Source organism: Mytilus galloprovincialis, chromosome 8 (genome assembly GCF_965363235.1).
Source record: "Mytilus galloprovincialis chromosome 8, xbMytGall1.hap1.1, whole genome shotgun sequence".
NCBI lineage: Eukaryota > Metazoa > Mollusca > Bivalvia > Mytilida > Mytilidae > Mytilus > Mytilus galloprovincialis.
This window is the reverse complement of record NC_134845.1, coordinates 83783058-83805602: the sequence shown is the minus strand read 5'-3', so window position 1 is coordinate 83805602 and position 22545 is coordinate 83783058. Positions and strand designations below refer to the sequence as shown.

The 22545-nt window shown below is 29.3% G+C and overlaps 1 long non-coding RNA gene across 3 annotated transcripts; it reads left to right on the top strand.

Moving 5' to 3' along the window:
- Positions 1-606: 606 nt before the first annotated feature.
- On the top strand, positions 607-20924 carry LOC143042700 (uncharacterized). Of its 3 annotated transcripts, none has more exons than XR_012968096.1 (6): positions 607-692; positions 12203-12243; positions 13493-16181; positions 17393-17479; positions 18184-18204; positions 20910-20924. It is a non-coding gene; the product is annotated as an uncharacterized LOC143042700 (long non-coding RNA). The 3 variants fall into 3 exon arrangements; XR_012968098.1 differs by lacking the exon at positions 607-692 and adding an exon at positions 4397-4421; XR_012968097.1 differs by lacking the exon at positions 607-692 and adding an exon at positions 6088-6183.
- Positions 20925-22545: the final 1621 nt, after the last annotated feature.

The window sequence follows — 22545 nt, the reverse complement described above, 5'->3', positions numbered from 1 at the left end:
GCTGCTCACAAGGAAGCTATTAAACCAAGAATTTCAAATGGTGAAGTTGAAATCACCCCTTCGTAAATTTAACGGACGCCATCACGAGTTGGTTGAATGTCATGGAATAACCGTTTCACAGATGATATAAAATACGTTCCTAACGTCGTAACTACAATCCCCGTCTTATTTATGAATGTGATCTACCGAATAGACCAATACCGGCTCTTCTAAATTCAAGGTTTGAGACTCATTACTAGTATCTGAAAAAAAATATTCGTTCAGTTCAATAGTTCCGTGGATAAGATATATGTATAATTGAATAGTATTAATAAAAGCAATCAAAACAATAATTTTGTTGCAGAAAAGTAAACTGTGTTGTGGTAGTCTAAAATAAATATTGATTGTCATTGCTGTTCACTTTGACAAATACATGTTATACACAAATATTAATAGCCTAGTTTGAATGGGACGGTTAACTAATGTTCTACATAATATAACACAAAACAAATTAATATAGGTAGGTTAAGGTGACAGCACAAATAACGAATCAAAACATCAGATTGAAAATATATATGTTAAATATAGATCCATTCGAGGTATAAAAGGTATAAACAGAAAATAATTCTGCATAATTATTTGAATTAAGTGTACATTGGTACAGTTTTGACTGTTTTTAGCTACTGGCTTCAACCCACATGCTATGATATAAGGTAAGCCAACTTTGTCTCAAATACAATAACATTCATATTAAAATTTATGATTGCATCCGTATTTTCGTGCAAACACTAAATGAAGTGTTGTCTAATAAAGAGATTAATTGATAATGGTTTAATTAAGTCTTTTAAAAGTCCTAAATTTTTTTTGTTTTATGGTTTTGTTTTAATGTTTTTTTGTTAATGGGAAAATGTTTGGATAACATCCGTCTGATTCAGTAGTTAAGAACGATTTAAAATGAATAAATACGATTCAATGCAAAGCAACCAATAGTAGAGTATTGCAACCCTAACATAAATAAGAATATGTAAACACTTATAATAATAAAATACTTGCTGAACGTTAGCAAGTTTATAAAGTTTCACATAAATAATTTCACGATTCTTCAGAAAAACAAAGGATAAAGTATGATATAATTTTATTATACAATTGATAAGTTAAAAGAGAATAAATAAGTATATCCATATCAATGATAATTCATGTCAACCCATAAATGTGGACAAGAGACTTTTCTAATTAGGCTTATTTAAGTTAAATCTCAATTCAATTCTTTATTACTTTAAGCAAATGATGCTCATCAGTACAAATATAATAAATATGCAAGTACAATATATCATAAATAAATACATAAAACATACATAACTGATAAATGAATACATCCGAGAAGAATAATAATCTATATTAAGTATTGGTAACTTATGACATGTCTGTTCTACGTTTAAATGCATGGAAAAGAAATTTACAAAGGTTACATATGTCTTTTACATTTTCTGTGCTCAACAACTGTATAAGCTTAAATGACGATGGCCACTTATAATAATATGGCTTAACATACTGCCTCCTAATTGCATTATAACAATCACACTGTAAAATAAAATGAAACTCGTCTTTTATTGTATTTAAAGTACATGGGTTGGTATTTTCTTTCTGAGTGATCTATTAACACCGTGATATCGTCCTGTTTCAACAAATAAGTTATGTGAAGACAATCTTATTTTAGTTAGATACACTCTAAAATTCACATGTTTATTAATCTATACAGCTTATTACATTTCTTAACATGTTGCAATCTTGTAAAGGGTTTTACTGACACCCATTTACAAACACGGACATATAGCAAAAGGAAATAGGCTGAATTAATGAGACGGTAGCAAATGGAATCACATAAAGCAATGAATATTTCTAAAGCTCCACAAACAGTCTGCAGCAATAGGCAGTTGACTTAAAAGTAGACCGATCTTAATCAAGCGATATAAAACAATTAATACTTTTCTATCAGTCCCCGTAATAAAATATCTAAACATTATACTTTTTCAATCATTAGACTGCCGTTTTTAAACACAAGAAGGTAACATATAACACAGAAATGATAACTCTCAGGGACAGTTTTAAATGAAACAAAAAAGGCTAATCTTTTACAACAAACTATTGTCAATAGTTTTTTGACTGAGATTAGTATTTTTCAAAATGGGCCGGATGATTGAAAAAAGGCAGAGGATTATTTTATCGAAGTTAAAGGTGAGTGTTTTGGTGTTTAAATTGAACTTATTCATAAGGATTATAGCGCTGCTCACGTATTGATGTGACCATATTATGTCTTTATTTAAATAGGTTATGAAATCTCCGGAAATCAGAATTGGATTTTAAATTACGAATTATATCCGTTTTTTTAGAAGTATGCTGGTAAAAGTACTGTGTTTTTGCCATCAAGATAAACTATGAGAAATTTAAAAAACAAAACAATACAGTAACAACTTTGTGATCTTGAGACTTTGCATTAGAGCATTATACATAATTAATTTTCTTTTATATATTATTTCGTTGTTTTTCTCCTATAGGTGAAGTGTTTCTCTCAGTTTAAGTTTGTTACCTGAAAATTGTATTTGCTGAATCGAATTATGTCTATTGAACGGCGGTATACTAGTGATGCTTTTCAGGAAAGGATATTTCGTGTACAATGTTTTGCAACTTTAATATGAAATTATTCATTTCAATAAATAATAGAGATAGGCCATTTTGTACATGTTCAAAGGGGAAACTGATGCAAAGCATTATTTTTTACTGTTTCATTGCATTTGATAGAAAAAGAGGACTTTGTGGCAAATAAATCAAGATTTTTATATTATAATTGTAGTTTTGATACAATTGAAGTTTGAAAAGTTCGTACAAAAATGGCAACAGAAGGGTACATAAACCTTAAAGCACCATAATTATTACTCTTTATTTTAATGAAAGAAACTTTTGTAATTGTCAAAACAAAATTTAGATCAAAAGATTGATTAGTAGGATGCTAAAAATCTAATTACAAACTATTTAGTTAAATTTGGAACACAGAATTTATTTCAAAATAGCCAGAAGCAATTTGTGTTCTAATATCTTGATTACAATACAATGAAATCCTACCCTTGTGTTCATTCATGCGTAGTAACTTAGTACACGGGAAAAGTATGTACTATGAAAATAAAAAGGCAAGTTCAAGCAATATGATTGGACGAGAAGTTGTAAGAATGTGCTAACATTGTGAAAACAGTGTAATCATAATTTGAACAAAACATATACATTATACTATTCATATTTTCAATCGGAATTTCCATTAATTATATTTAACCATAAATTCCATAATCTATTTTTAATCTAAACTTTTTAAAAGTTATTTATAAACTTAAATACCTGATAACTCACGTGACAGTGATACGTAATATTCTCTTGACATTAAAATTTTAAATTGTAGTTTGCAGTGTAAAAGGGTACAATTATATAACTGTATTAAAAATTTAATACAAAAGCACGAACAATTAACTCCTAAGAGAATGTCGCGAGGATATCTGCCAGTAGATAACACGTTTTTTCCAACTTAGAAATAAAAATCACATTTTTTGTTTGAATGTCTCCGTTTTAATAAGTTTGTGTATACTGTTTACAATAAGACGTATCATCATACCCGGACTCTTGACTCCGAATCCGAGCAAACCAATCTTAACTGTCCTTATGTAACCAGTACTCATTAAATCCGCTGAGAGACAACAGCTACCGATTTCAAAGCATTTGGTTAAACCGGCCGGAGTTTGATTCCACGGTCTTTCGCACTCGGGGCGAAAAAGCTACCACGAGAACATTTTTTTTCAACTTTTCAATTTAAAATAATAGGATTAAATGTCGAAATGTCAGGGTGTCTCGCTTTTAAGGTTTATATTTTATGATAAAAAGGGCATCTATCACTTTCAACTAAAATACAACGACCCTCCCAATGCAATGCCTTCTTAAATTAATTGAACTTTTATACACGTATTATGCTGCGTACTGTTCTATTCGTTTTCTATCTTTAAATAAATAAAAATTTTCTGCTTTACAATTTTAATGATATCAGATGTGAATAATTTACGCTATTTATATTTAAGCAAGATGTAGGGAACTATTAAACATCACTTGGTCATTATTCATTTATCGTGAAAAAAAATGAACAACTTGTAGCGTATAACAAATAAAATTTAAATGTTTTCTTGGATTCACGTTAAATCTTGGCTTTCTGGAAGAAGGTTTTAACTATAAGCCCCTTTTAACTCTTAAACTTTGTACTTTTTTTCTTTATGTTTAAATTAAAAAAAATAAAATCTGAAAAAAACTATTTTGCGCAGTATATGGTGGTTGCATAAAGTTTTACTGACTTAGTTTTACTTATTCACATAAGAAATCCTACTGGCTCCGCTAGTTTTTACTGTTGAACGGTAAGATTTTCTTTTCAGAACTAACAAAGATTGCTCTTTTTTCTCATTATTTTCGCCATAAAATAGAAAATGAACAGTAATATAAAACAAAATCTGTATAATCTGTTAAATTATATTTACGATGACATTTTCTTTCGACCTATCATGTTGTGTAACACAAAATGTTAATTTGAAATGCATATATAAGCATGAACAGGACTATTCAATTTGTGGTATAACTCTCCACGTATCGATTAGTTTAAATTGATGCTACCGATTCTTGAAAAAAACGTCGTGATATCAAATGAAAAGATATCACTTCATTTGACTTATTTTGTAAAATCTATGACCTCTGACTGAATACGAAACAACTATTCAGTATTGTTGCATTAACCTATATTGCGAAATCAATATTATTATGATTTCATTTGCAAAGCTTGTGTTTTTGAAACTTCAATTGACGATGGTATATTTAGTTTGACATCAATTGACTGTGCATTTTTTGTTATTTATTCAGGGTATATTGAATTATAACCTGTTTTTTCGTGATATTACGTATTGCGATACAGTTTTTCCTGTATGTTTTATAGAACTTATTTGTAAGTTTTATGTTAATATAATCCAAGGATATTCTTTTGTGAGAAAAGTACAAATGTTATAAACGTGTTGCCGTCTAAAAATAAGGTTTTTATTTCTGTTATAATTAAATTCAAGGTAATTTTTAGAGTGTTAACCGCAAATTTTATTAAAAACTTTTTTGTAAAGCTTTAAATGGACCAAAGAAATGTGGTTAAATATTCATTGATCAAATGATTGCAGGTAAAATATATCTGTCTAGGTCATATTAATCATTTCTTTTTTTAACTCAAAAGTTCCATTTGATTCTATGGGCTATGTATTTTAAGAATCCAAAAACATAATCGGTGACCTAATTGCATTATATATATGGTAAATTGAGTGTCTTTACGCCCTTTAGGTCAGAATTTGCATTATATATTTATTGAAACATTTGTATTATACTGACATTCAACGTTGTGCTGACTTTAGATAGAAAGGTTTAAAATCTAATCATTTATTTAATAGCTTTTTAAAAAAAAAAATATTAGTTAACTTAAAAAATGTTACCCCACTTTTTTTACATCATATTAAATTTTATAAAAATTACTTTCATGAATTGAATATAATATTGCTTCATGAATATTATCGCTAAAATCATACTATAGACATAAAAGGACATCTTATTTAGTTACAAAATCTGCGATCCGCTTAATCAAATCACTCACCTGCGATATTTGTAAAAAGCAAGATTAGGGATAGGTCACTTGCATTTAAAAAACAAAACTATGTAAACGATGTCAATTGTGATAGCTGTGTAAATGTCAAGCAAGCAATCGCAAGAAAACTTTAAAAGATAAACATATTTTTTTTAACAGAAGTTTAAACATGTACATCAACACAGACTGTCGAAGTAAAATTGATACCGATCATCATTTTTGTATCCTCCAAATTCGTGTAAAAACAAACCAAAACATTATCAGTATATTTATATTCTAAATTGAATTGAATTGATTGATTTGGTTTTACCTTATGTAATTGAAAATAAAATCAATATTTGTACGTTAAAATGACTGTTACCAATCAAACAAAAGATTGAAAATTACAACATTTAATATTGATTTAACCGACATATAAAAGAAGTCGAGGGAAAATATTCCTGTATTATTCACACGTCATTGAGCTTACTTACAGTTATACTGTTTTTACCAGCAATTTATCGTTACAGGTAAGGTCTTATTTTTGATTTTAGTTTCTTGTGTACAATTTGGAGGTTAGAATGGTAATTATGACCACTGAACTAGTATATATATTATTTAGAGGCCGGCTAAAGGACGCCTCCGGGTGCCGGAATTTATCTCTACCTGAAGACCTGTTGGTAACCTTCTGCTGTTGTCTGTTCTATAGTCGGGTTGTTGTCTTTTTTTCACATTCACCATTTCCATTCTCAATTTTATTTTTATACCGAATTGACGATGATTTATATTTACAAACTCTCAACTGCATTAACATGAGGGAAATATCATATATTAACCTATCTACGATACATATTATAGTAAGATTGTTACTATGTTTTGAGAAATGAAATGTTGACTAAAGCAAATATATGATATTCGCCGAGGCCAAGGTATAAATAGCAGTTGAATTTCATGAACTGACGTAAAAATTAACAATTCCTTATTATATGCAAAAATTACTTGTAACATGTTTGAAATTGCTACCTGTTTTTTTTTACTTAAAGGGAAACTTCGCAAAAAAATCAAAAAATGATATTATGTTCATTCTGTATAAAAATGCTCAAATTTATAAATATTAAAGTTTTATTCCGCTAGATAAGAGATCACCATCGATTTTAAATTTTGAGTATCATTTCTCTGCCTTCCGCCATCTTGTTATCTTGTCCAAATAAAAATCACGATATGTCTATAAACCACAAAGAAACAAAACTACAGTAACCGATGTAGTCTTAATTACGTGTCGATATCTTGTCAATCGTACGGTTGTTTTATCTGACTAACTAACTTGATACGGAAAATGTTCTTATTTTTTTAATAACCATATAGTCTGTTATTTTTAAACTGTTAATATTGGAATTAGTTAAAAAGTCAAAGTTCAAATCATAAATAAGTGTTCCGTGAAAATTGTTTTCGAAAATCTAATTTGTTCATAATTCTTTAAAGTAATATACTTTATTCAAATAAATTAGGATCTTCGCTCCACTGATCACCCGCATGGCTTAAGGTATTACTCCCAAAGGTATTGTGAGGGGTGTAAGGTGACACGTCCAGGTATTCAAGCGATTTCCTGTCGGGCTTGCAAGTTCATGCATCGTTTCACTTCTGTAGGTATTGATCAGTGTACACGGCCGATAACTTATAACTTATAACTTTCCATTTTGAACTATCAGGTTCTTAATAGAATGGTACTTGTAATTTATATTTGTGTATTGTCTGTTTTATATTGTGTATATACTCTGTATGTACTGTATATTTATGTATTGCAAGTAGTGAGACTTTAATAAAATATTGAATCTGAATCTGAATCTGCATGTATAATATACATCTCTGTCTTGCGTGTCCGAAAGTGATATAATATACTAGTCATTACTTAACTCATACGCTTGTTTATAAATAAAATTTCTAGTGTAAAGAATATTATTTATAAAAAAAAATGATACCAAAAAAAAAATCAAAAAAAATTGAAGATATACAAATATACGTATTTTTTCCAAGGGTTAATTTGGGAAATTCAGAGACATATAATTGTAGTATATGTCTCTGGGAAAATGTAATATTTACTCGTTGTCAATAGTAAAGGACATAGTTGGATCATTCCAGAAATGTTGATTAAAAAAATGTGCGCACTTGTCGACGATTCGTTTATACGCCCGGATAGAAAGTTACGGAACTACAGCGCAATTTAAAATATATACATGTATACATTGAACATAAGAAAGAAACATACATTTTGTGCAAATTGGGGTAAAAGTTTTGTAAATAGACTAGTCCACGTATACCAACAGTATGTAATCATCCAATTCGATAGACTATTGTATACCAAAAGAAGAAGAAGAAGAGGACCAATTTGATTTAAATACAGGTCAATCTATAACTTGCTTTGGTACATAGAAGTTATGAACATAGTAAAATCACAGATTTATATATCAATTAGATTGTTCTCGAATAAAGAAAGAAATTCGTCATCACCACAATTGTTCCGACATATGCAACTGGACGTACACTAATAATCCCCGAGGATGTGAATATTTTCTAGGAAAGCTATTGAGTATTAAAGTTTCAAATCATTTTCGGGATTTATTTTCTCTCTTGATATTCAATGACAGCAAATCTAAAGAATAAACTGCTTGTCAGATATTTGTCCGCTTTAGGGGTATTCTTGCCAGTTGAACAGACTTATAATTACATTCGAAAATAGGGAAAGATGACATTAAATTCGTTGTCTTTTGTTTTTAAACATCTTTGGTCAAATAGTTATTAAGTATTATAGGTTGTGAGACGAAGACTATTTTAATAAGGACGTCCCCGATTATGATTAAATTTGGTTGACGTTTTTCACACTTGATAAAGAATATCTATTCGTAATTTTTCGATTCCATTCCAAGAAGACCTTAAATTTGCTGTCAATTTTTTAAAACTACTCAAGTAGAAAAATATTTTTTCTTTATTCGTTCATATTATATTCCGCTTCGGTAGAGTTATCTTCAGTGAGTTCCAGTTATTAATTTATACGTGGCTTTTAAAAAGTCTAAATCTAAGTGTTCTCATTCATTTATTTCCCTAATAAAGACAAATAAAAATACTTTGGTAAAGCTATTTATAATTTCTAAGTTCTCCTTTTTATTAGACATCAATCAAGGACAAAAGGTGTAAATCATTTCAATCGGACATATGATTTAAGTTTCCCGTCTTTAACCGAAAATTATGTATTTCTTAGTAAATTAACTTATTTGAATTCAAATAAATAATAGCACCAAACATAATTAAATAATTCCACGGCGATCAATTTTTATTTGTCACCAACTTGAATATATATTTTAAATATGTGTATTGAATGCTCCCTTGTCTTACAATTCACTGATCCGAATAGACAGTCACACCTGGCAAGGTGTGCCCGAGAGGCGTGGTTAAACACCGAAGTGCAAATAACAATTTACCTTTCAGCAAGCCATCTACGAGTATTGCCACAGAATCGTGAATACACACATCGTATCAACCAAGTCATAGCAGAGATAGTAAAAGGTCAATAAGAGTACACCAACATATTGTCTTTACAGATTATTGTACTGTTACTTTGTTCACCCAGGAACATATATATTAACACTGTTCCCAGGTTCACCTTATCAGTCCGAAAATATATTAATTAAAAATAAATTTATAACTTTTTGTGTTGTCTACAAAAATAATTCGAATATCTACGTTTAACATAGACAATTTATCTCATGAATATGTACAATTGAACGCCTGTGCGTTTTATCTTCTTATTATCGGATGGTTATTTAGATATAGCATAAGTCATCGGCGCGCTTACGATTACGTTAAAATATGATTAAAAACCAAGACTTTTAATGATTGTATTTTAAATCCCGGCATGCAAAAACCAGGAGAAAACGTCACGACCTACAGGAAGTAGTTAATATTTTTTCATTAAATATTGAATTTCTCCTTTATTACTGCACATATAGCGATAAAACTTTGTGAATATATATATTATGTCATAATGAACATATTTAAACCATAAGTAAAAAATCGTGAATTTTCCCTTTAAAATATCATTTCCAGTTACTCACTTTTAAGAAAAGTATTAAAAAGTTTTTCAAAAAGTCAACAAAAAATATGAAAACGGAAAAGGCACAAATCTACGTCATTGACATTGCCTTGGGATATTCATATATTAAAGTATACTGTTTTTTTTTTAAATCTGATTATTACCTCTCATGATTTTTGCAGCGTCGCATATATTCTATCAAAAAGGATTTTCTATGATTTTAGCCAATTATAAGATAGAAAATTACCAGTCATGTAATCAAATGTGTGATTTATTGTTCATTAATATTTGTTTGAATATTTGAACATATGTCAAACATCTCAAACAAACCATAATAGTTGTATGACTTTTTCGTGTTTGTGTACTTTTTTTATATTTCGCTCTAATGTTAAGTTTTACTAAATTGAAAGATCTTTTTGTCTTAACTTAAAAAACTCTTTTGTAAATGTATTTGAAATCGTTCTTACTGTGAAATAGCTTCTTGTGATGATATGGCGTTAACAAATCACTAACTAGATAAATAGTAAATGGGGAAAAAAGCTATCTACGAAAGTGTAATGTATTTCACACCAGTTTGACAGACTGTGTTACAAAATGTGCATCATCTAGTTTCTCTTGAACAGTCACTTTCTCGTAGTAATTACATTGCCTGTAACATTTACTTTTGCAAGTTATCACTGACAATTAATTTCACGAGTAACATGAAATGGTTTTTTAAGATAAAAATCCGTAAATTTTTGGAAAAGTACTTATTATTCATGTTAAACCATTCGGTTTGCCGTAAATTTTATTTTTTATCTGTTCATTTACTTAAAAAACTTTATGTAAATGAAAAAAATAGAATTATAACAACATGTGTACCATGACACCATATGAATCAGAATATATGGTTTAAACACTCATCAGTGGAGCTCCAGCTAAAAAAAGGTAACAGTAGTATACCGCTGTTGATAATCGATAGAGAAAAAACAAACTAAAACTGAGGGAAACGTGTCAAATATAAGAGAACTACGACACAACAGATACACAACAGCAAAATGTAACACAGACAGAAACGAACTATAATGTAACAATGTTCATTTTCCTGACTTGGTACAGGGCATTTTTTGAAGAAATGGTGGGTTGAACCTGGTGTTGTGGCATGCCAAACCCGCGCTTTAATGGTAGTGTTAATTATAAAATGAAAATGACAATGATACACGACATCTGTTTACAATAAATAAACAGATAAAAGGGAGACACTATAGGACAGAGAAACAAACAAATAATAGACATAAAAAAGTCACAGGTTAACAAATATTTTTAAACACCAGACGCGCGCTACGTCCATAAACAACTATGCTCTGAGGTAAAGAGTTTGAAAGCCAAAACAACTACAAAGTTGAAGATCGCCGAGGACAAAAAGTTAAAAAAAGTTGTGAGGTCATGGTTATCCGCCTGAGACAAAAACATTATTATCAAGAATAATGCATAATTTTGCCAAAAGTAAATTTCTTAAAATGACTATAAAATTAATATACATGATTAAGCTAAAGTGGTGACTAGCTATAGAATAAAAAAAAAAATAACACCAAATGCATAAACTTCGGAGTTAGATACACTGACTTTCAATTTGGCTTCAACTACATGTGCTGTTAAAGCTTTTGTGAGTAGGCACAAACATGCAATCAGCTGATTATTGATTATTTCTATAATAATAGTAATGGGTGACGAGATCAAGGTCAAAAGCAGAGTCGTCTCATTAAGAACAAATACTGAGAAAACTATATTAAAAAGAGGGTCGAAGACAAACCGTCATATTGCTTTCGTAAATAATGAATGATAAGCGCCATTTTTTTTTATTTCATTGCAAAATGCGTAATAGTGACCCCAGGCAGAAAGCTGTTTCTCCATTTTAAAATGAGCAAAGAGCATGGAATGATATGATTATGTCGATTGTAATTATTAAATTGGATGTTTTGAATCGGATATAAAATACACATTGAAAAGGCAGTCACGTTTTATGACAATGAACCTTTTAAAGATAAATATAATTGACTTTATGTAATTTCTTAGGTAATAGCAACAACGCAAAAAAAATTGAGAAAGGAAATTGGGAATGTGCCAATGCGACACCAACCCGCCCAGAGAGCAGGCAACATTTCTTTTAATATTCCCAGCAACATTGGAACATAGTTGTGCCGTCAATAAATAAAAACAACAGAAGTAAAACTCTGTTTAATAATCATAACTCGAAAAACAAAAACCGAGAGAAACACATCGACTTAAAGAGAAAGAACAACAGAAAAATTGTCTGCAACAAAAACAAACGTCAACTTTCATAGCAACGCATTTGTTCAATACCAACTGCTATATTCCTGTATTGGTACGTCAATCACAACAATCATGGCAAAGCGAATAAAGAACCTCATATACATACAATGTTTATTTACGTCTAACGTTAACTATACTGTTTCTTACAGGATGTTTGATTAATAAAAATAAGAAGATGAAAATGTTCGAGGTAAGTGATTGTGTATTTATCTTAATTATTATTTTTTAATGTTGTGTCGTCATTCTCCTCTTATATTGTATGGGTTCCCAAGGTTTTGGTTTGTGACCCCGATATGTTTTTTTATCGATTTATGAGTTTTGAACATCGGTATACTACTGTTGCCTTTATTACGTGTACATTTATCCATTTAAAAAGACAGTGAGATCAAACAATGATGCTGTCATTATATAAATAAACATAGCTGAGAGGGTGATAAAGCAGATTAATATTGTTACCCCGAGAAAACTTAGTCAACCGCGGCGTAGCCAAGGTTGACACTGTTTTTTCGAGGGGTACCAATCTGCTCTATCAGTCTCTCAGATATGTGTTATTTAATTTATTATGCTAAATGTCCTATCATTATTGTCTTTTACAGATACATTTTATTTGAAAGAATTTTCTATGACGTCACGTACATAACAACGTTATGGGTATTAGAAAAATCAACAGAAGTGAAGCAAAATGTTTTTGTTTTTTATTGACATTCAAATAATAGAATCTTAGCCAAAACGTAGAACTTAATAACTTGATGTGAATTCAATTTATCGTCCTTTAAATTATCGATTTTTGATTGGTCTGGGCGAGAGGGTGTCATTCACAAAAAATGTCACCCGTTCAGTCATGTGATAGAGTAAATTAACGCCCTCGTATCAGCTAATCGAAATATGGCATTATAACAGGAAGCATAATAATACATTTTGTCATTGATATGTGTTTTATTAAGTTTTGAATACTAGTAAACACACGTTGATAATTATTTTGAGTATTCCATGTCCTGTATGGATTTAGGAATACGTAAAGAAATCCGAAATTTAAGTTGATGATAATTTAATTGTCACTAACTAAAGAGTAAATCTCTACAAATACATTTCTTATCAAAATTAGTATTCATCAGACTTATAGTGTATTTGGCAGATTATATGAACAATGTCTTTAATGTAGATAATATATGCGTGTCGTATACCAATATGACAGATGCATTTTCCATAGAAAACAGAAGTCAACTCTGGTATTTGTGCAAGATGCGGGTTTCGTCTTCAAAAGACCCATCAGTGACGCTCGAATGAAAAAAAAGTTTAATAGGCAAAATAAATAATACAACATATAGACAATGTGGTTTTTTTCTATTTCATTTAAAAATACATATTTGAGTTTAATATGATATTTTAAACAACCTTTTCATAAATCTGTTTCCGAATTCTCTTTTTTTCTTTTTCAGATAATTATAAAACATTATGGATTCTGGTCCTGATGGAGGACGTTAAATTCCATCAATTAACAAACAGTCGTCTGGTGGGAGAACGACGTTATACAATGATTAACAGTAGCAAAATACTTCCACGTTTTACAAGTGTCTTTTAACATCATCACAGACTTGCTTGGCTTGTATCTGTTTAAAACTTGATATGTTAATATTTTGCACCTGCAAATAACCAGTTTATCATTTCAGACTTTCGATGACCGGGTTTATTATTTTGGACTTGCAATTACTGGATTAATTTGTTTAAACAAGCGATATCCTGCATTATCATTTTAGTTTATAACCGGAACTATCACTTTGGACTTGTGATAACTGGATTGATCGTTTTGGACTTGTGATTACCAAATCTATACAGCTGAACTTCCAATAATCATATTTATCATTTTGGACACCTCCAGACTATTCTTTGAATACATGAAAACAAAAAAGTGTTGACAAATAAAATATTAAATCCATTTAAAAAATAAAAGTAAAATTTTTCTTACAGTCTTCCTTTAACAAGTATATACATGGAATTAACGCATATACATGCAATATCAGTGTTTAACACACGATTGGAATTTGCACAATATGTTGTCTTGATTTCAAACTATAATGTAAGCTTTGGGTAAAAATAAAAATGAAGCAAAAAAGCGAATGAAGAAGGAGAAGAGCGTGATCTTAAATTAAAAGAATAATTGAAATCGTTTATATTATTTTCGATTTTCGATTTTTTTTAAATCAGCTCACGTCAAATTGATATTTTTGTTTCCTAATTCCATGAAGGACATAGTTGAAACAAATTTTACACTAGTTACCCGTGTTATAGGTTCTTTTGAATTGCATGGTATGACATTCAACTTGAAATGACCTTGGAACAAATCCCTTGCACCAATCTACGTATACAACGCAGACAAGTGTATATGTAGGAAGTAAAGTTAACTCTATTGAAAAATCAATGTACAAGTATTGTAATATACATGTATTTCAATTAATTGGTTGGAATCAGTTCACTTTGTCTTATAATGTATTCTTTAAATAGAGAATTCAAACATATAGAACTTTAAAGATGAAAAACAGAAAAAAACATGGTTAGAATATATTTAATGTATTGTTGAACCTTCCCACATTTTCTACATCACCTATTGAGTCAGTTTTTTTTTTTAATACAGATCAATATATTTATTTTAAATTTCACAAAAAAAACCACGTTTAAAATTATACAAATCATAATGTCGTATGTATAAAGAGCTATAATTGTATGGTGTGTTTATATTGCAATCAGTGAACTGAACAATGTGTGTTCAGCTTACATTGATGTTATACTGAAAACAAAGTTATTTTTGCGGATACTGTGTTTCACGTTGGGGCTTTCATGCCAATTTCACGGCCATTCAATTTTGCAGTTTTCAAATAAACTTGATGTAACCCAATGAGGTAGTTCAAACCAGTATCATAGTGATAGATTCAATGTGACCTCTAGTCCACTGTTTGTTATATTTTATATCATTCATATTCAAATTTCAGTTAAAATTTCCATATATGTTTCCGCCTTTGTTTTTCCATATTAAATAAAACCATCAATTAAAAAATGATTGAAAGCCGGAAGCTAATATTGAATCATCAATTATAAGACGATGAAATATAATGATATGAATCAAAACATAAAGAGTGGTCAAATAGAATTTAATCTTTTTTCAGAATTTTAAATGAAAATTTTGGTGACACATACGTTGAATAGAACAGAGTTGGTTCAGAGGTTCACATATAAAATCATTCAACAAACATATTGCGTCCATGTATGTTCCTGTGAACCTTGTTTGCTAAGGATGCTTCATCTCATAGATATACCGACATTTGATCAAGATAAGTCGTATATATAGGGATAGACTGTAATGTTTAATCATCGTAACCACATTTCCGTCCTTTTTCCCTAATATCATAACTATCATATTTATAGATGATGTGAATGATGGAATCATAATAAGAAAACCTGATTAGGATGGCAGAATTGATGCTCAGTCATTTTGTTCCTAGATAAAAGGAAATTTAATTTACGAACATCATATATTTTATCTAATAATCATATAAAAAATACTTGCATATGTTTTATAATAGTTATTCTTTAATCATGAATTGTATTTAAGAAAACAGATGTTTTATCACAACAATGTTATTTCCATAATAACTTATTTGAATGAAAACCGTGTTTAAAACAAAATCATTGCATGTGGCGGTAGTTCAGGAATAAACCGCAACTGGAAAAAAGTTACGTTTTATATTCAGATTAAACTTGGTTTTACGTTTTGTTAAATATATTACCATACACATTACGATATAAATATTTCGCATGTACACTATTTGTACAAACTGACATTTAAAACAAAGAATTATTTTTTTGATTTTTAAAAAAATAAACAGACATACAACCCACGATGTTTCTTACTGATAGTTTTCCCTTTTATAGACGGATTGTTTGGCTAGGTTGATATGTTTGAATAACCCAATTGGTTTGGTATGACTAGGAAACAGAACACCCCAATCAAATGTGGACAAAATGTTTTCCAAAATAAAATAAACATTTAAACAACAACGTGCACAGGGACCAAGCGCAAACACGTTTGTTTTTATTTACGTGCGACAACTTTATCAGATTATAGGAAAAGAGGTTAGGAAAATTGCATCTAAATAATGATCAGCCATTATACAAACATTAAATTAGTAGCTTTTGTGTTGCTTTGGGTTCTGAAAACGAGTTGTTTGTTCATTCTGAGAACGGTATTTCTTTAGTAACACAAATCCAAGTGCATGATCATAACATTCTAATTATCCGACACCTTTTTAATCAAGCGATCATATGTTTATACAAACATGATCAAACCTAATATAAGATATGATTCGTGTAAACGCATTCGATTTGAAAATGTCCTGTTATTATATGTTGTGGTTTTAAGATTTTAAGATACTAGTAATTAATTAAAGTGTATTAGTCTTGTTTGCTTTATATGTCAACCTTTTGTAATTTCCTAGCATTGTTGTCAGTGTGTGTTGTTTCTGTCGATACTGCGACCTATTACAGACATTATAAAAAAAAACGCGTTTCCATATATATTTCTTCTAAAAATGTTAGGAAATTGCTTTGTGCTCTTAGTTTTAACCTGATATTTTTACGTTGTGTATGATTTTTTCATTGGTGTCTTTGATTTTAATGAATATCATTCCTGTCCGGTAAAAACTTTTAAGAGAGGAAATAAGTCTTCTATGTACAACAAATTTTGTTTGATTTGTTAATTTTTGTGATTACAGTGTTGTTACAACTAGAAGATATTGGTCTAAAAAAGTTGTTCTTTTTAAAAATTTGAAATTCACGATATCACTTTTTAGTTTAAACATATTTTATTGTTCAAAATGAAAAATCGATTACACACTAGTATCACAACTTAGTAACGTCTTCTACAAGCTATTAATTTGAAATCTACTATATTAAAGTTGCAATAAGAAATTTAAGTAATGTTTTTAACAATTGAAACTTTCATTTATTCTCAATGTTTTCCTTTGCTTTTTTTGTTATTCAAAGATCCCATTGGTTTAAAGAACTGTAAGCAGTGACGCCAATACTGACGTTTCTAAATTTAATTTTTGATTATTTGTAGGATTTCTTCCTCCTTTTTTATTTACATAGATACTAAAATCATCTGCATTTTATCTGTTAATTTCTATTACATGCTTTTATTTCAATGACAAAAAATGTTGTGTTACAACTTAAATGTATATTTAAGTTACTATTGTAATGTGATGTTAACTCTATTGGACCAACATGTCGTAGTACATCTTGGTGATGTGAACCTGCTTATATTTTTTGCTCACTTTATATTGTAGATCCGATATATGGAGATATATTGTGGGATGCATTGGTGAATATATGTTCTAATTATAACAGAGAGTGTTATTCTGCCGGGTTGGAAGGTAAGTGGAAGAAGAAAGTTTCTGTCGGAAACAATGAAGTTATAGCAAATACATGATTGCCTTTTCTATAAAAACAAATAAGTTCCTGCTTTTCATGTGATACTGTATTTGATTTTCATTATATATACCCTTGACCTTTATTAGTTTATGTGAATTGCCCTCTTTGTTCGTTTTTATTCATTTCAAAGTTTTCTATTAAATTATATTAAAAAAAATGCATCTTCACAGAGTTAATGTTGAATATCACCATTAAATATTAGGATATGAATTGTGCATCCGAATAGTTATCAAAGGTACCAGGTTCATAATTTTATACACCAGACGCGCGTTTCGTCTTGAAAAAACTCATTAGTGACGCTAAGATCAAAATATTTAGAATGCCAAACAAGTACAAATTTCATTCTTTTGCAAACAGTAAATTTATACAAATGGCTATATAATTGATATTCATTTCAACATCGAAGTGCTGATGTGATACTCTCGAGGACGAAACGTCCATCAGCAGTAGAGTAAATAGTCATTAAAGGTTACCGAATTATAATGTAATACGCCAGACGCGCTTCCGTCTACATGATATTCAATTTGAAATTTTTGATATCACTTTAATTTTTTATTAAGTATATTATATATTGTCTTAAAAAATTTAAACTTTGATTTATTCTTCATTTTCTTAATGTTGTCCTTTGTTTTTTTGTTATCTATAGATTCCAATGGTTTGAAGAACGGTAAGCTACTGTCGTCCAAAATTGATTTATCTACATTTGATTTTTTTGCTTACTAGTAGGGTTTCTTCCTCATCTGAAAATCATCTGCATTTTGTCTGTTCATTTCTATTACATGCCTTTATTTAAATGAAAAGAGAGAATAATGTATGTCTACCTTATTACATATTTATTATACTATTTGAATGTGTAATGATGTACCTCTATTGGACCTAGATGTCGTATTATGTCTTTGTGATGTTAACATGCATGTATTGTTTAGAATTGAACAACACGTGAGAGCAATTAAATGCGTAATTCGTGTACCGCCATTACGAATAAACTATTCTATAATTACTTATCGCATTTTTGTTGGCAAGTGTTTTGTTCCGGTAAATATATAGGTTCATACGAATACAAATGCAGCTTACAATACCTATACAAACTTTTTAAATAACCAGTAAATCGGGACATCTGAAATATATAGATGTATATTACCTCCAATGAAATGTGAAACTGTAAAAGTAATACAAGTGCTTGACAAATAAAATTAATTAAGGTTAGAACAAAAAGAAACAAGTAGTGACCAAAACATAACGAGACATAATAAATTTGCTAAATAAATTCAACATAGATATCAGGATTTAAATTTAGTATATCCACCAGACGTGCTTTTCGTCTACAAAAGACTCACCAGTGACGCTCGAATAAGAAAAAAAAAGTTAAAAGCAAAATAAATTGCGACAATGAAGAGCATTTATGATAAAAAAAAATGTCTTTAAGGTTTTCCAAATACAGTTAAGGTAATATTTTTCTGAGTTAGTAAAGACTTAGTATTTCACAAATTCAGAGTTTTGTAAACATTTAATTTATTATTATGACCATATCCATGATAACTCGTGTCAACCCAGAAGTAAAGCTCGAATAATAAAACTTTGAAAACGTCAAGATAAAGTACCTTTAGTTCAAAATAATTAATAAAAAATATATCAGATAATGCCTTAAACTAACAATCCATTGTTTGATGTTATTTAATATTCTACACCTGACCGTTACATTTTTTGACATATTGTTTTTCTTGTTAATTTTCTTTTTGTATAATTTAATCGTAAAAACACTAGTAATTTTACTCCTACCCTACATGCCCTAGCTAACAACCAACACAAACAATACATAGCATTTAAACAAAATTGTGTTTGGTTGTTTTCAAACAAAGACATAATTATTTTCCCAAATCGAATGAAGCTTTGAGTGTTTTAGATTAACACTGTAACTCCTTTACTTATCATGCTTATAGAATTATTGTTGCATGTTTTTCGGAACGAACGCAATCAGATAGACTGCAGAAGCAGATTTTTTCCCGTGATGAATGGTAAGAACTAGTATACACTTGTAGTGATAACAATTTAGCATTATCAAATCTATTTTAGCTTTCTTTTTTAAACAATTCTGTTTCTGCTCCAGGTAAGTCTATATTTATGTTGTAATACATTCCATGACGTGTTGTCCTCTTATGTGAAATGCCATCTTTGTTCTGTTTGAATCAAAGTTTTAATTCTAATTCTATTTCAAGAAAAACATGTTGAAATTACTGATTTTATAAATAAAAAAGTTTTTGTTTTTGTTTGACTACTAGAGATCATCATTTTCAAAACAAAACTTCTAATTGCTGATTAAGAAAGACTTATAAAGCTACAATGTACTTATATGTTGAAGTATTATACTTTCGTGTTGGTTTTGCGCTTACGGTTGTAAGTTATAACCATTTAATATTAGGATATGAGTCTTTTACACTACATTTTTTTATCCTGTAAGTAAAGAAAATTGTAAATGGTTTAGCAAATGAAATCACACGTAGAATTTAAGTCCTTTTTAATTTTAACTTTCCTTTTAGACTAGAATGTTTAATAAGCATTTTTATGCGGTGTTTGAATTTTCATTGATGTTTGATTTTAATAAAAATCATGCCGGTAAAAGCAAAACAAACATTTACTGTTGGCTTTCTTGCGATGTATAGGGATAACAATCCGAGGCGGCGACGGAGTTAAGTATTTGTTTAAAGTTCTGAAGGGAAAAAAGTTGACGCTTCATACTTTGTATGCAAATGCATCATGTTCGGAAGTTCTATCTGGCATAGACCCATTTTGTTAACCATGTTAACCTCATTTCATAATTTTTAGAACACTTTTTTCTTTATATATATACGTGAATATTTCTCTTATTATGTTCCATAGGGTAAATGTGTTGATACATCGATTCCTTGAGAGATATTCATGTTTGTCAGACCGGGTACATTGACCGTAACCTCATTTCATGGAACAGTAATAAATGTTTAATTTACGTTTTTAAGTGCGAATATTAAATACTATTTGCAATAAGTCAATAACATTAATATTTGGTATATGAAATGATCGTAACGTGTTCATGTCATAAAATAATTTAATTGTTCATTGAATTATCTGAATTATTTTTTTCATATGTAGCTCATTTTTCAGAAACCATTTGCAAAAGTTAATCTATAGTTGGTGTATATTATAAAAAAAGTTAAATCACAAAAAAAAAAAAAATCCGAAGAAAATTCTAAACGGAAAATTCCAAATGATAAACCCAGATACAGATAAGACATATAAATAATGTTTTTTAGTAAATTATCTGTTCATATAATAAGCTATAGTAAAAAAAAAATACTTAACAGAAAACGATCAATAACACAACTTTCATATTTATAGATGAAGTGAATGATAGAATTACAAATAGAAGCACTGTGAAAGACGACAGTACCACTAAAGAATCGGGGTTTTCCTGGTTAAAGGTAAGCAGTAGTAAATATTTTTTTCTCTTGTACGACTTATGAATTTCAAATATTTTGTCTTCTTTTCGTTAAAAAATAATTTGTTTTTAATCATATAATCTTTTATTAATATCAATTGGTATTATGTACCCTCTCTGGTTATTCTATGTATTTAAAAGTTTTGTTTACAAAATGAAACTTTCGGAAAAACGTTTAGCACAGCGATGATATTTCCATTTTTACTTATTGTCTTTACATGGAAATGGAGTTAACATCGGCTTGACAATTTAAATGTCTTAGATACTTTGACATATTGCTGTTAATTGTTATGTAGCTTTTTTTTGTTAACAAAAGAAATGAAAGAGAAGCAATCGTACTTTTTACTCCGCTAACAACCAGAAAAAAAGAGTACAATTGTTGATTTTATATAAAATATCAAACCAAAAGCACAGTTGTATTTTTCTAAATCAAAATCGGTTTGAATTGTTTATTTTCAAACAAAAGCAAAATAATTATCCGAAAACAAATAAATATTTGAATCTACTCGATTTATTTCATAATCTTATATTTGTAGATAAACTGTGGTGTTGATTTGGAAATGTAAGTAACATATATTACAATGTTTGATAACTAGAAGACACGTTTTATGTATCAATGAAGTGTTATCAAATATATAAGTAGCTTTTATAAAACGATGAATCATGTCCTGCTTTTCTTGTCATAATATGCATGCTATGGATGTTTCAATCTATTTTTTATCTTAAATTATATTTTCATATTATCTCAATAAATACAATTTTATCTTGTTTGTTTATGTGAAATACGCATTTTGCTTATTTTGAGCACTTGTCCACAAAAGAAATGACAGCCATTGCTTAACGGTCTTTATATAGTTCTATGTCAAAGATAAAGCTCCGATACTGTTGACCTATGCCACACAGTTTATAAGGTCTATCTCTTTATTTTAGGTTTAACGGGAATGGACTACAGTGTGCCTAACTATGATCATTTATAGACTTTAGGCAATTTAAATGAGACATCTGGTGGAATGATGGCTCAGCCTTAGAATAACATTTTGAAAATTCAACATGGATGACTACGTATATACTTTTAACTTGTATTTACAACTTTAAAAAAAGATGTTTCTTTCTAACCAGAAATTGACATTAATTTGATATCTTGTGTATCTAAACATATGGCATTTTACCATTTATCTTAGTGTAATCAGGGATGTACAATAGGACATGAAGAGCAGCCGATGGTGTATGTATTTTTAACACCGGAGTAAAATCCGTGTACACCTGAGTAAATCGAGATAAGGCATGTATTTCTTTTAATGCGTTTCTATAGTAGAATTGAAAAAAAAACTTAACATCGATGTTGCTGCGCATTGTTGAATATTACTTTTTTTTTATTGATTACATTTATTTTCCGGAAGATATGTGTTGACCATGCTTTCATTTTTTAGGGATGAGGTGGTACATTTTTTTTGAAAATTTAGTCTACTAAGTATTTGTTTTGGTAAAATTCTTAATTTGCTGAAAAGTTTAGGTGTTTTGATAATTTGGCAAAGT